At 33.5% G+C, this 15,415-nt stretch overlaps 1 protein-coding gene across 22 annotated transcripts in view; it reads left to right on the top strand.

The window, feature by feature from the left end:
* PTPRD (protein tyrosine phosphatase receptor type D) overlaps positions 1-15,415 on the top strand; it is a 1,150,230-nt gene that overhangs the window by 372,136 nt on the left and 762,679 nt on the right. For all 22 annotated transcript variants that reach the window (XM_054282388.1, XM_054282398.1, XM_054282418.1 and 19 more), the window contains exon 5: positions 2,702-2,745. The gene's annotated coding sequence lies outside the window, so the exon portion shown is untranslated. The remainder of the gene's footprint in view (positions 1-2,701; positions 2,746-15,415) is intronic.

Raw genomic sequence — 15,415 nt, forward strand, 5'->3', positions numbered from 1 at the left:
GGTTTAGTGCATAAGATTTTTTTCCTTCAGTTCCTGTCTGTTTTCTTAACACTAACTCTTTATTTTTTTGTCTTTTTGTAAACATTAGTCTTCCAAGTAAAACATAAATAATCTTTAGATCTAGGGAAACTGACACGTGTTATAGAAGATTAAACTGTTGCTTGAAGCCAGTGATTATGTCTGGATAGACTGTGGCCCAATACCTCTGATTTTAAGTGATAAAGGAACACAAGAGTAAAATTTGTATTTTGAGGAGTGGATTACGGGTGGCAGAAGGGAGTACCTGTTTCACAGAGAAACATGTGACTTGGCAGCAAAATATACTTCACCTTGGTGATGAGCCATCACAGGATGCAAATGGTTTGACTGCTTTGAAGAATAACTATTTGGTGTTGTTGCATAATTATTAGCCAGAGAATGACATCCTAAATTTAGGAATTTGCCGTGTGGAAGAAACTCTTGCAGGTTACAAATTTGGAGGTTTTTTAAAATGTTATGAATTACGCACTTTGAAATAGCCCTTCTTGTTTTCACTGATGGCTAACTTAAAAGTTAAAGTTAAACACTCTAAATCTAACTTCTAAATCTAAAGAATTCAGTAACCTTTCCTTTCACTTCAAGGGTATGCTGTCACCCTAAAGAAAATTAAAGGAATTCTTCCAAAATATGATGCACTCTTTCTCATGTACTCCATATAAATATTTATCGGTAAACACTGCTTAAAACCTTTTAAGAAATCTGACAAGTGACAAGATCAGTCACTGCTCTTAAAGGTGAGCTGTGGAAGGCATTCACAGTGTTTAGGTAATTCCATTAGTCTCTAAAGGAGTAAATTATTAATTTACATTAAGGCCAGTGCTAATTACAAATTTAACCTTGCAATGTTTAAAAGATTGAATAACTTTTAAACATTGTGTAATTCAGCTCATGAAACAAGGAAACTCAAAGCCCAATTGATTTGAATACTAAATACTAAAATAATTTAGTGCATTTAGATTTGTTAGAGCTGGTCATTTTTTTGCAGGCTAGTTTGATTTCTTGCATGCCTTTGTTTTTTTTTGTTTGGGGTTTTTTTTTTTTTTGCAGGGGAACTTCATTTATAGAGCTGTAATAAGCTGTATAGTCAGTCAGGTAGTGCACTCACTATACACCTTTCCTGATATAAATCCTGTAATTTCTACATTTTCCTGATTTCTGCTCAGGTATCCGTATTCCCAAAATTATATTTGGAAAGTCTTGATCCTACATCAGTTTCAAGTATTGTTTATTTATAGAGTCAAATTGCTCAAGACTAGTTTTGTCTTCTGTCTCCACTAACTGATATGTTCTTCCTGGAAGTAATCAATCTTCTTCTATTTGGACAGTAAAGATTCATCATTTCTAATTACTGCAGGGTTAAACCCAAGGTATGGTAAATGTTGGCCCTCTAAATATATCTGTTGTTATTCTTAAACCTTACAGCCCTTCATACTTGTAACCACCATAAGTTTTGCTGAACAGAAGCATTTTTTGAATACTTATGTAAACATTGTCTATACAGTTTTAATACTAGGGGTTTATATAGTAGGAGTGCATACTGACAGAAAAATTGGTGGGAAGATTTGAGGAATAAGGTTTTTGAACTTTTCATTCTTCAAAAAACTAATATCTTAAGATATGCATGGAAACTTAACATATGGAAATGTTAGTATAGGTATTGCATGCAGTCAAATCCCTTGTGAATATAATGCCAATTTTCAGATCAATCTGATTCCGCTTTCATCCTTTATTATAAATATTTCTAAATTATCCAGTGGCATACCAAAATTCCACAGATGAGTTTTTTGTTGCGACAATATCAAGGACTCAGATGGGAGAACACTAGAGTTCAGGTTCATAACATACCCTGATTATTGTTATCAAATTACTATTGCTTGAGCCATACTTTACCAAAAATAGAGGATAAAAATCCCAAAACCAAGAAAAAATATATAATATTTAGTAGAATGTTTTATACAGGCTCAAAACCAGTGAATTTAAGTGTTTTGCATTTTAGAGTTTTTATCTGAGCCAGTCTTTAAATGTCATTAATATCTGCAAGCTGATTCAAGCTTGAAAATATGTTTCAAGATCTACAAAGGTATATATTTGGAAATTGTGACCCATTGTACAAAAATTGAATTCTGCATAATTGTAGGCTTTCATTTATGAGGTAATTTAAACATTCGATTATGAAAAATGCAATTTAAAATGCACTCTGATATAATCTAAAATGAAATTCTTTGCAATAAGAGTGGTGAGGCACTGGAACAGAGTTTGCCCAGAGGAGTTGTGGCTGCCCCATCCCTTAAAGAATTCAAGTCCAGGCTGGATCAGGTTCTGAACAACCTGGTCTGGTAGAAGGCATCCCTGCCCATGGCAGGGGAGTTGGGACTACAAGATGTTTAAGGTGACTGCCAACCCAAACCAATCTATGATTCTACGATAATGAGATCTGTAGGAAAATTCAGAAGCATATTTAATAGAAAGAAAAATAGAACTGCAGGAGTATCTATGTTTTCATTTGCTAATTTTTCCTTTAATGTGTGTATGAGGTGTTGAAAATCATAATTTGTTCTGACTCTACCTATCAACAAATAAAAATATATATATAAAGGGAACCATGGTATTTGACAGTGACTATTACTACCAGTAATACCGAATGTTTCTTAATCTTTTTTAGATCTCTATCCTGAGACAAAACAACAGGATGTGCCTTGGAGAAGAGTAAGTTAAAAAATTTCTTTATCCTTGGTATATTTTCATTGTAATCATAACAACTGGTTACTGTAAATTGAGTTTCAGTGAAAGAAATCTGTTATCCACTTATTTTTAAAGTACTAAGCCACTCTCACTGCACTGTTTATGCAGACTTAACCTTGACTTAAGTAACTTTTTCATTAGGTTTTTTTTCGGGCATAACTTTTTATTGAGTACATTGAACTTAAGAATTAATACTTCTTAGTAAATCATTCTCAAATACTTAAGCAGCAACAGAAAACACTCCTAGATAACTTTGTTCCTTCAGGTGACTCTACTCTAGAAAAGACAATGAAAGAAGATGAATTATTCTTAGGAAAAACAAATAGTATGTGTTTAATATCTATTAATCACTGAGTTTCTCCTTTATCTATACCTGAAATAGTTGTTTTCTCTGTAGTACTTAGAAAGTTGCTTCTTATCATGAAAAAGAATTTCATAGACCTAATATACAATTTGCATCTCGCTCTCTCTCACACATGGCATACTTAGTGAGCTTTAAATGGAAACATTTTTCTTTCCAATTTTTGTATTGCTTTACTTTCTATTGTTTTGTTTTATATAGTTTTGCTTTATCTCAATAACAGGTTCAGATGCCAGAGACTCAATGGCATAGCTTGAGCAGAAATATCTTAACTGCTTGATATGGAGGGAATGGCCAACAGCAAGTTGTTGGTGTTTTTTTTTTTTTTTTAAGTAAAGAACCCATCAACAGCTGTTGATTTTGCTGTTATTCAACAGCAAAATTTGTGCAATGTTTGTAATATGGACAACTACTACGACCATGCTTCATTATAATGTTGGCTGCTAATACTTATTTCTATATGTTAAAGATACCAAAAAGTGTGTTTGGAAAAAGTAAAGTTACTATAATCCTGAAGTTTAACAGAGAAGATGAGCACACTTGAAATTTTGCCTTTGGTTTGATGAATTTAGGGCTTGGATTTAGAGCAAAGACTAAACCCAGTCCCTAAAGAAACAGAAGTTCTCTGGACAGGGAAAATGAGTCTTCTTTCACTGCACACAAAGAAAAAGATGCAAAGGGGCAAAGGAATGAGCAATACTGGGAAAAGATCATCTGTGCTAGCTCCTGGGAGAATCTTTCATTTTTCTTTCCCCCAAATTTAAAAGCCATCTCCTAAAGCCACAGAAATCACTTGAGGTATATCTTCAATTCATGTCAATTGTCACAGTTCCATTCTGTTCAGCACAGTGGTATTAATTTTCATCCCCTCACTGCTTGAACATAAATCTTTGTTACCTCAATTAATGAGTTTCATTTTTCCTTTCCTTTGATGTGTTTTGTGAGAATACAGTATACTTTCAGAGACATCTGGCAAACAATCCTCAATATTGTAGCTACACTGCTTTCAGGCCTACTGAGTTATTTGTATCATACTCAATAAATAAAGGTATTTTTATTCTGGAGCTGTTTTTCAGTGTTCCAAGTTGTATCTTGATAATGCCACTAGATGGTCAGAAATAATTTTTTAATGGGAGGAAACAAGACAAGAAGAGAAAATGCCATTTTCTAGCCTTAAAGATGTTATGTGGCAAAATATAATGAATCATTCACATGAAGTGTCTGAACAACACATTTAAAGATCAAATGGAGAACTGATATTTTCCTAAATTAGGATATTTTCACACAGAAAACTATGCATGCAGTTGACTTCATATGGTTGCAAGCAACATTAGCAATATATTTCTTACCAAATAGGAGGAAAAAGGGATATTGAACAGTAAAATGTGAGTGTTATGTCCTACAACCAATATTTTGATTCAAAATGAAGTAAAATAATTTACCAATTCAAGATATAAACTGCAGCTCCATTCATAGAATAGAATCATACAAACATTTAGATTAGAAATGCTAATGTTAAAATCTTAAAATCATTGTTAACCTAGCACTGCCAATTCCACCACTAAATCATGTCCCTAAGCATCATGTTTGCTGATACTACCAGGTGAAAAACAGATTCCCCAACTTACAGACTGCTATTTCATGCCAGTAGAGGTGCCATTAGAACAAACATGTTCAGACCAAATTGAGATTATGGAGTAAAGCTAACATTACGTTAGCAGGAGTGCGATAATTTTTGCACAATTGTAGCTCACTGGATTAATCCTGGACTGCACTTAGTTGCAAAGCACACTAACAAACTAAGGTTTTAATTAGGTCTGTATAAATTCTTTATATTTGCAAGGGTGATTATAAAAAAAAACTTAGGATATCAGAAACACAATGTAGAACTTCCTTATGAAAATTAAGCCTTGTCTTCTTCTGGAGAAATAATAGGAAAGTCTTGTTAGTCTGAGGGAAGTAACACTTATTTTTCAGCTGATTCTGTCAAATGACAAATATTTATCATTAACTTTAAATATTTCTTAACCCACGAGACTAATATTAAAGTCCCTTAAAAACTGACTTATGGATAATGTGATCTATGAAAAATGTCTAAATTATAGTATTTGGAAACAGGTATATTTTCATGTTATAAATTGTTTTGTTTATTGTTTTAAATCAATTTTTCAGAAATTTGAGCACGCTGAAAAAGCTCTAATTGTTGGTCTGTTAGGCATACACTCAGTGCTAATGGGCGAATACTACTCCTGTTGTTTCGATTGGGATTAGGGCAGGGATCAGTGGGGAGGGAGTGCCTTCTGGCAGGAGGTGGCAGATTGGTTTTGCAGTCCTGTTAGAAGGGTGGCTAGTCATAAGGGGATGGCTAGGGCCAAGGTTATAGATATCCCTTTATTATATTGATAAATCTGTTTCTTATTATTAAATCAATCTTGATCTCTAAAAATGTTATTACTAAGAGATTCCTAGAAATGCAGTATGTGCAAATAGACAGAAAATTCTCTCTTCTAACTTTATTATTTTTCTGATATAACTAAATCATTGTCCAAAGTCAACTAAACATTTTTTAAAAGTTGGATTAGGAAACCACATCACCCATTTCTTTTCTCTGAATTGCCAGCAGAAGTATTTGGCTGCAAAGGAGAATAACTATGTTCTTTTTTGCAAGTAAAGGTTGAAGTTGTCAATTCAATTTTATTATGCAATAACACAGTTAATTAAAAAAATTGTATATTAAAATTTTGTAATGTTAGTAATAATTTACAGATTACTGGTTTTATTCATGTCTTTATGAAACTGCCTATTTCAAAGAAACATAACAAAAATAATGTTATATTGATGACTTTCAGATTAATATTTTTTGAAAAGTCTTGTATGCTAAAATAAACTTCCAGAAAAATAATCAGAGATAGAATTGAGGAAATAAATTAAAAAGAGACCTATGACATAAAAATTGGTTCATACCAAAAGAAGTTAGAAGTGTTAAAGTCTCCGCCATTTTGACACAATCATATGAAAAGATTATTGATCTGATTGAAATGTAACTAAATCTGCATTACTAATCAAAAAAGTTTAACAGATTCTATTATAACTGGTGTTAATTAAATCATATGACAGCATTTGTTGTATCATCATGCTTCAGAATCTGTACCTTAGGAAGATAAAAATTGTGTTCCTTAGGCTTTGAAGTGCTTTAAAATAATATTTCATTATTAATATGCAATGAGACCTTGATGTTCATATGATTTCCAGCAGAATTCTTACAATACTCTTCAGCTGCTCTATTTTGATATGAGGTCCAGTGTATGTACATCTAAGTAATGAAAAGAGCAAATTATGTGATCTTTGAGTCTGTAGAGATAAATATTTTTCAGTTCTTTGTCTGTCTCTTCGTACAGCAGATTTTCTAGTATTCTCTTCACAAATTTCTGGATTCTTTCACAGTTTTATATGTTACATGTTCCTTAATTAAATAGAATTTGCTAATATTTTAGTCCTTTCTATTTATTTTAGTCAAAATAATAGTAAACTGTAAATGGTATTTCTAAGTGAAAACAAAAGATACAAGAGAACACGTCAACCTGAAATGTGCTAAAAACTGAATAAAACACATCTACATTCCACCTAAATATTAAAGAATAAATAAAAGTACATGTATACAAACTGAGAACAATTTTACAGTCTCATAAAATGACTATACAGCATATGGCTTAAATTAAACACCAGTCTACATATATGTTTTTGCCTTTCAATAATTCTTTTTTCTCCTTGAGTGTTTAAAAGTCACTAAGAAATCCTACCTCTTTATTATATTAAGGTCCTGAAAAAATAGCAAGGCTTTTGTTTTAGATACTTTAATATCTGTTCATTTCACTGGCAAAAGTAAAGTTTGTTAGTCTTTCCAAAGACTAACAATTTACAAATATTACATGCCCCATGGGATCTCAGCGGATAACCTCACTTTTTTTGTTTTTGGTTTTTTTTTTTTCACAAAATAGTACAAGATAAATGAAAACGGTATAAAATTATCAGGCCACTTATATTTTCTGAAAAGAACAAGTGAATGTCCCAGAGAGCAAATCCAACCAATAGTGTCCAGGTATTTAGAGTGGGAATAACCAGTATTTTCAGCTGTGGCGTGGAAACCTACCTTTCTGAAAAGACAAAGGGAATTATCTCAGCGCATTAACTAACTGGAACAAGTACCTAAATGCTTTGAAATATATGTCAGGAAACTCAGCGCAAGGTTTTAAAGCTGTAGTATTTTTGTAAAATGTAAGTTTAGGGGCCTATAGACAGTTGCCATTGCTCTAGGATATGAGATTTTATAATTGCATCATGAATAATGTATCTCCTGCGCAGCTTCCATTTACATATGATCTGCTGCTGTCCACATAAGAATCCTAGTCATCTTTCAAACTGATCAATGCACCAATTTCTTCGTTTCATCAGGAGAGATGAAATGGCAGCAGTGAAACTAGCTCAAGAATATCTACTAAACTTACATGTCAAGTGTTACTAAATTCATTATACATATCATGTTTCAGCTGTATAAAAATCCATCTATTGTCAAATGTCTTAGGCCTCTTTCTCAAAGGGCTGTTTTCACTTTGCAGCCTTTATCACCCAATAACTTTGTAAAAATAAGAAGAAAGTAATACATTTGGGTTTGATCTTTCTCAGTTTTGCAATTTAAGTCAAAGTTATAAGCTTGGGTACAAGATTAATCTCAGCTTTTACAATTATGATGGCTTCACAGAGTTTCTGTTAATTGTTTCATTCTTTACCTTACCACATTGCAGAGGATTGATAGTGGGATGGCAGTAATGTGTAATTCAGTGTGGATCAACTGTTGGCACTAAAAGTAAATTTCTGAATTAACAAACTGAAACTATTGGCATTTAATGCAATTACCATTTTCATTCTTATAGTGTCGAGACAGATGTAGAGAAAAACCATGACCAAAAATTTTTTTCCTCTTGTACATAATTCATGTCTGAGGTCAGTAAATGAGAGGTGGAGTAGCTTCCCTCAGATGGCTTCCGTGTCATGTCTGGAACAGAGAGATGTTGCAGCATTGTTTGGTCCTTGAGGCCAGCAGTCAAGTGCTTGTCTGCAGCAAAAGTTGCTACTCTTCGCTCACTCTTTTCTTTTCTTAATACTCAGAACATTGTTACTGAAATGTGTGCTGACATTTCCTGTTGTTAGTTAGGACCAAAACTCCAATTCCGTAGATTTTACACTGATGGAAATATCTCTGAAGTTTGGATATGGGGAGGTTAGATGAAAAATTCAAATGCTTTTATCTGGATAAAAATCTTTCCCTGACATACTTGAAGGCCTGCAGCTGAGTCTCCATGTTCAAAGCACTTTAAAAGATAAATAATTAGTAATGTATTATGAAGAAAAGTAAGACAATATAGTTATTGTCCACAGTAGTGTTTCAATCTGTAATATGGCAACAACAGGAAGAAGGCAAATTGAAGTAAATGTAAAAGTTCTATCTTAATGATGATGTTTGCATAAGTACCATAGCATATGCTTTAGTAGATCCCATAGAAGATAAATATGCTTATTTTAAGTTCTGTGCTGTTTTGCAGATTTTTTATAAGTTTTTATTTATTATTCTGGTGTTGTTTTAAAAAAGAAGGAAATACTAAGAGCACAATGCTTGAAATAATCATCAGATAAAATTAATTTGATACAGTTATCAAATTAACACAATGAGACACAAAAAATGTTGTATTTTGCCTCTGCCAAAGAAATAAACATTTTACATTATGCAATGTAAACTGTATTATTTTCATGTAGTGGAGAATTTTTCCATGTCATTCCGTTATTGTGGATCAGGCAGCAAAATTTTTTATTTTCCAGCATTAGTGCTTCTGTATGTTTACTCATGAATGGCTTCTAAATGGTTTGTTTTGCCAGTCTTGTATTACTAAGGAAGACTATTTTCAAACACTTCATTCTGTGTGTGATTTGAAACTTGATCCCAAGGAAAAAAAAAGACAACACTAATCAAATAGTAAAAAAAACCCATGACATAATCTTCTCTATTTTTATAATCATAATGGCAGGAAGCTCAATATTTCTGCTCAAACAAAAAGGCTGGTATACATATTTACCTAAAGCCTTATGATGTTTGCAGTCAACTTTGCAGAAGACAACATTTATAAAACCTTTACAGAGTCTGGCAGGTGCCATAGATTCTCCTGGGGATTAGTTTTATTCAGATATTGTCTTTCATTTGAACTTCAAACATTTTTTTCTTTTTTTTTTTTAGAGACAGATTTTTAATACGTTTTGGAAATTAAAACCTTTTCTATTTCTGTCATTAAAATACTTACTTTGAATTAACTTATGGGAAATAAATCCCAGTAAAGCTAAAGATTACTGCAATTTTTAAGAGAGGAAGAAAAGACAAAGAGGTGTAAATGTAGTTTGAATCAACGAACAAACTAAAAATGTGAACTAAAAGCCATGGGGCTTTTCTTTACATTTCTTTTTGCCCTGAATGAATAAAAAGCAGGTATTTTCTAGTATTTCTATTTTTCAATATCTAGTCCTACAGAGACCATATTTGTTGTTATCATATTTCTAGAGTCCCACACCTTCTGGATGGTTTTCTCACACGCAGCTCTTCACAGCACTGTTGCTCCTGCTTCTTTGTCAGGGCTCCACCAAGGCTCTCCCTGACTGGCCAACCCACCCCCTTTTATCCCAGTTATCCTCATTAGCCACAGCTGCTGCCCAATTAAGGACATCACAGCTGCAGCCCATTTAGAACAACTAGGATTGGGGCAAGGCCACTTATACAATACATATATTTTACTAGGACTCATAGGCCACTTATACAATACATATACTTTACTATGGCTCAAAGGCCACCTATACAATACATGCTAAGATTGAATGGCCACCTATATTTCCCCCTTTTCTTTTAACAATTATACAATTGCAATACATATAACCCACCATTACTCAAAGCTCCTTGACTCAAAGGCTGTGTTTCTCAGCTCTTGGCTGTCACAGCTCCTCAACTCAAAGACCATGTTTCTTCACAGCTCTTGGCTGTCTTAACCTCCGCAGCTCTCAGGCTGCCAGATCTTTCACAGCTCTTCAGGCTGCATATTCCTCCACAGCTCTCAGGCTGCCACAGCTCTCAGGCTGCATATCTCCACCACGTCGGGGTCACCGCTGGTTTTTATCTTATTGTTGTTATCATATTTATAGAGTCCCACATCTTCTGGGTACTTTTCTCACAGCTGTAGCTCATTTAGAACAATTAGGATTGGGACAAGGCCATTTATACAATACATATATTTTACTGAGACTCATAGGCCACTTATACAATACATATATTGTACTATGGCTGAAAGACCACCTACACAATACATACTAAGATTCAATGGCCACCTATACATATTATATTACAAAACCACAAAATATTGTGTTTAGTAAGACATAATCTTACCAAGAAAAATCAGTTTAGGAATTCATTTCGAAAGTGAAAATTAAGATATGAGGGGGATACTTAACTAATATTGTTTCTTTGTGAAGCCCCACTACTAGGTGAAACATGTAGATCGTTCCTTTGCAGATTCTGCATTTTGGATAAAACACAAAATGGTGTTCAGAAAGAGGATCATTAGAAAGATACTTCTAAATTGCTGTTCTTTTGATGTTGTTTGTATGTAGAGAATGTTTTTAATTCAATACTACACCTTAATATAAGGATAATGCAAAAATAAAATGGAAAAAAAATCTTTAAAGTATCAGAATTCAGGCTCTCAGAAGATGTCTAGTATTTTGAGAACCAGGATTGTTATGTTATTTATTTTTTAACTGAAAAGCTCTCTCTTTCTCTTAGTTTCTGAAAGGGAAGACTTACAAGGATCTTCCATCCTCTCTGGTTTACCACAATTCTCTTGGGTACTAAATGAAAAGGATGTCAGCAGATTTTTTTGCCCACTTTTATTTTCCCAGAGCACATAAGAATGTCCTCAGAACTTGGTCCCTCTGACAGCTGAATAGGAATGCGTACACCTCTTTACTTGTTTGTCATTCACTCTAGGACTCTTTGATAAATCAGACTTGTGTCCTTTCAGCAAGGCTTTTATCTGTTTTCTACTGAACCGTAGACCTGCAGATCAGTCCCATAAATTTCCACACTGCTAAATTTTCCAGTTAAATCCTTCTCACCAAGCAGCCCACTAGAATGCTTTTTCTGGTGGATTACTCTCTGCTAGTCCTGCTTCTGACTGTTTCTACTTAGGGGCTTAAAACCACTTTTTTTTCATAGATTATAAGTATTGCTGACAAAGAAACTCTGCAGTACACTTGCAAGTACAGAAGAACGTCTTCTCAGGGAGTTGAGCTTTTAGAGGAATGCGGGGAAAGTGAAATATCCAAACAAAAACAAAAACACTTGTTTCAACTTACAGGTAGAAACTATTTTTTTTTTTTTAATAGTGAATTATTAATATAAATGCATTTTTTGCGACTCAGGAAATTCTCTTTTTTTTCTTGTAAATTTCTATTCTACTTCAATGAAGCAGGATTTATAATTCTAACTACCTTAGCAAAATGATACATCATGACTTTGTTGCATTTTAGAGGGCTCTGTTAATACTCATCTTACACAAAGGACTTGAAATATTGTTGAAATATTAAAATTTTTGCCATTTTAAAGGACTACCTGTAGATCTTAAAGCATAAAACGGAGAGAATTACTGACCTATGGCCAAATGTAATTATTTTAAAATGTTATCTGTCATAAACAATAACATCTGTATTTAAGGAATAAACCACTACCATTTGGGATCCTGTACAAATCTGGGAAACCTAATTTGGATTGACATTATATGAAACAGAATATTAAGGGCTATTTCAGATTACCATTCGAGGGCTGCTGAGGAATACATTTGGTGCAGGTAGCTCAGTTTGCAAGCTGCTGATTGAGCCGCAGGTTCAGCTCTGGCGGCTGGGAGCTCCAGGCAAGAGGAGGTCAGTGAACTGCTGACCCTTTGCACAAAAAGATGTGCAGGGACTTCTGGCACCATCCAGGTGACTGGACACTCAGAGACATGGCAGAGGCTGAGGTGACTGGACACTCAGCTGGAAGAGCGAGACCTCCATTGCACAGACTGAGGGTATGGAAGCCCGGGGATTCCTTTTCTCAGAGTGCCTCCCAGGAGGCACCCAGCTCAAGCTGCTATTTTGTTATTTTACCGTAATTAAATTATTTTAGGGATCTGGACACCTTAGACTCTTCTATAGGAAACCTGGGGTTGAGCTGGTGTGGAAACCCAGTCTGACTGTGTGAGGAGTGGGGTGTAGCTGTGAAGTGGAGTAGTCCCAGCTCAGGGGTGTGAGACAGAATGCCAGAGTAATTCCTGGATGGATGGGCAGGGAAATGTCCTTAACATGACAACCCCTCATCAGCCTTTCCCTCCATACTACAAAAGCACACATGATTATAGGTTATTACCAGGTTGGTTTAGTCCTCTTATAGTCCACAGAAACATAGAAGACTTTGAAGAAATAAATACTGGAGGAAAATTTTTGTGCCTAGGAGTTCACTATAAAATACAGAAATAAGAGACAATGTAACGGAATGTGAACATTCATCTCTTACTTACAGAAATAGCTAATAAAATGGAAGATTTGTTTAATTTTTTTTTTTATTTGAAGAGAGAACTTTGGGTTTTTTGACACCACTTAAAATTTAAGTTCCTCCTAGAATATTACCTTCACTTTTGAGCTATTCAACAATGGAGGGTAGGAACTGAGTGGAAAAGATTCCACAGTTTATTTTTTTATGTTATATAATCTTATACTATTGGGGGAATTCAAAGAGAATGATGGTACATAATATACACTAGAATATATTTTTGCTTTTTTTGTTAATTTTCCTACATGCTGTAAGATTTGTGTTAACGGCTCACTGTTGTGCAAGAATTTTTTTCAGATGCACTTAAAAGAGTAACTTTACAGAATCTGGAGAAATTCTCTTATCTATAAAACCAGAAATATTTCAAAGCATGCTGTGTAATTAAGCATGGTCTTCCCTACCTGTGTAAAAATCCTAAATCAAACTGTGTTTTTCCAAGGCGTTTCTCCAAGAACTTTAGAACATTTCCAAGTCTTACTTATATCTAATGATCACCAATTGGTGTGGAATTTCCTATTTTTCTTCTTATTTCCCTTTTTTTTCCTTGTTAAGGATTGCTCAGATCTAGAAAATACCCTCCTTTTTACTCCTAAAAGTAATGGTGGAATTCAGGTGTAGGAGCTTGAGATAGATCAAAATTCAGAGACAAAATAAAAAATATTTAATAAGACATTTTGTCTGTTTAATTCAGTCTGTAAATTAGGGGAGGTTTTGCAGTGTTGTCTGAAAATTTATCTATAGTTCCAGCAACATTTGTAACATGATTTCTGATCTAGCACTTGTGTTAGTGTGAAAGTTTGTGCATGACATTTATATAAAAAGATCAATCTTAGAGATCTAAGTGAACATGAGGAAGAAAATGAAAGTGGAAAATGGACTTGGTTATATTATTTGCTCAATTAATAGCTGCATTCATTTCTGAACCACAGTATTTTTCTTTTCTTTAAACTCGTTCTACTTCAAAGTAAAATTTAAAGAAATATAATGTGTAAAAAAGCTCTTTAATGAGTGAACAAAAGGAAAGTCTAACTTCTGAGTTTTCTTTACAGCCACATGCAGTCAGATATGGAATAGGCTTGCTGAATTATATTCTTCAACATTATTCAAAGCATACTAGTCCCTGGATTGCTATGACCAATAGCATTACTGAGCAGTAACATTAATTCATTCATTTCTTTAAAATTAGTTTAATTGTAAACAATATCTGATTTGTTATTGATATTTTTTGAAAGCTGTGCATAGTTCAGCTAATCTATACTTCATGTTGTACCTTTTATTACTGCATTTAATTTCCTGTTTTGGTCAGACTTTGAGATGTTTCATATTGTTCTTCCTTTTTGAATGCCTTTTTAGGAATATTTTTCTCTTACTAATCAGGCAAAAGTTTTCATTTCAACTCTTCCAAGAAATCCTAATACAAAGTTCTACAGAATTTTTAAAATTAATATAATCAAGAACAATCTTCTGATTTAGGCCTGCCAAACCGATTGTGAGGGAACTTCCCTTGGTGTAAGAGGCTTTCCCACTTGAATGTTTGTGGAGAATGAAGGTGATAACATGGAAATCAGTTATTTGCAGAACACTGACAGATAAATCTAATTTTCCGTACTTTCCAGTTTTAAAAATTTTTCATTGTTTTTTGATAATCAGCTGATATCACTTTAACTTTTTTGCCATTAATTGAGGAAAGAGAATTCAAACAAGGTTTAAAAATCTTCTGTGAGAAGGGGGAAAGGACAGATAAGAAAAGCAAACATTCCTGCATGGACCATTTATTATAAGTGGTGTGAAGTTGTTTTGAATTATGCAAGGCTGAGTCTGTCTTAGGGCACTGAACATGAAAATTCCCTTAATGACTCAAATGCCCAAGAGCTACAACATTAGATTTCTCAGAGCAGTGAAGGAAATCTCGTGGTTGATGTAATATGCCATATTTCTTCAAATAGCCACAATATTAAGAATTTTCATAGGAGAACAATGAGCAGAATATGTGAATAATTCTGAGAATAAAATAAAGGTGTTAGATGTAATATTGCACTACAATGGGAAATTGCCCACATTAGATAATAATCTAGTGATTAAACATGGAAGAAATAAATGTCAGGGACAATATAACACACTGGGAACCTTTCAAAAAAGAAACCCAGATCATTGCATTAAATGTAGAGTATTAGAAATAGAGATTTATGTATTAATTTTTGGTTGTTGATTATGTCAATGGAAATCATTACAATTATCTAAGCCTGTGCATCTAGGGGGCAAAAAAGGCAAATTAAACTACATATTATTCAAGAAATATTGCACAGGTTCAGTAATTTCACAATATGATATTTTGCTGTATGAATTTTTATCCCAGGAAATAATTTACAGATTGCATTGCTTTTATGTTTGTACAGTTTATACTACAAGGTTTAAGGTCTGAACAAAACCTTCTATTTTATTGAAATAAACAATTAATTATTTTTGTGCTTGCACAAGACTATCAGAATTTAATAAGGCCTTTGCTTTATATAAAAGGTAAGATCAGAATCAGACAAGGAGTAAGAAATTTTATTTTATTATTACATAGAATGGAAAGAATGCTCTGAATGTAAAAA

Source organism: Melozone crissalis, unplaced genomic scaffold, assembly GCF_028551555.1.
Source record: "Melozone crissalis strain CALT ecotype California unplaced genomic scaffold, PUWL_Pcris_2 ptg000005l_1, whole genome shotgun sequence".
NCBI classification, from domain to species: Eukaryota; Metazoa; Chordata; class Aves; order Passeriformes; family Passerellidae; genus Melozone; species Melozone crissalis.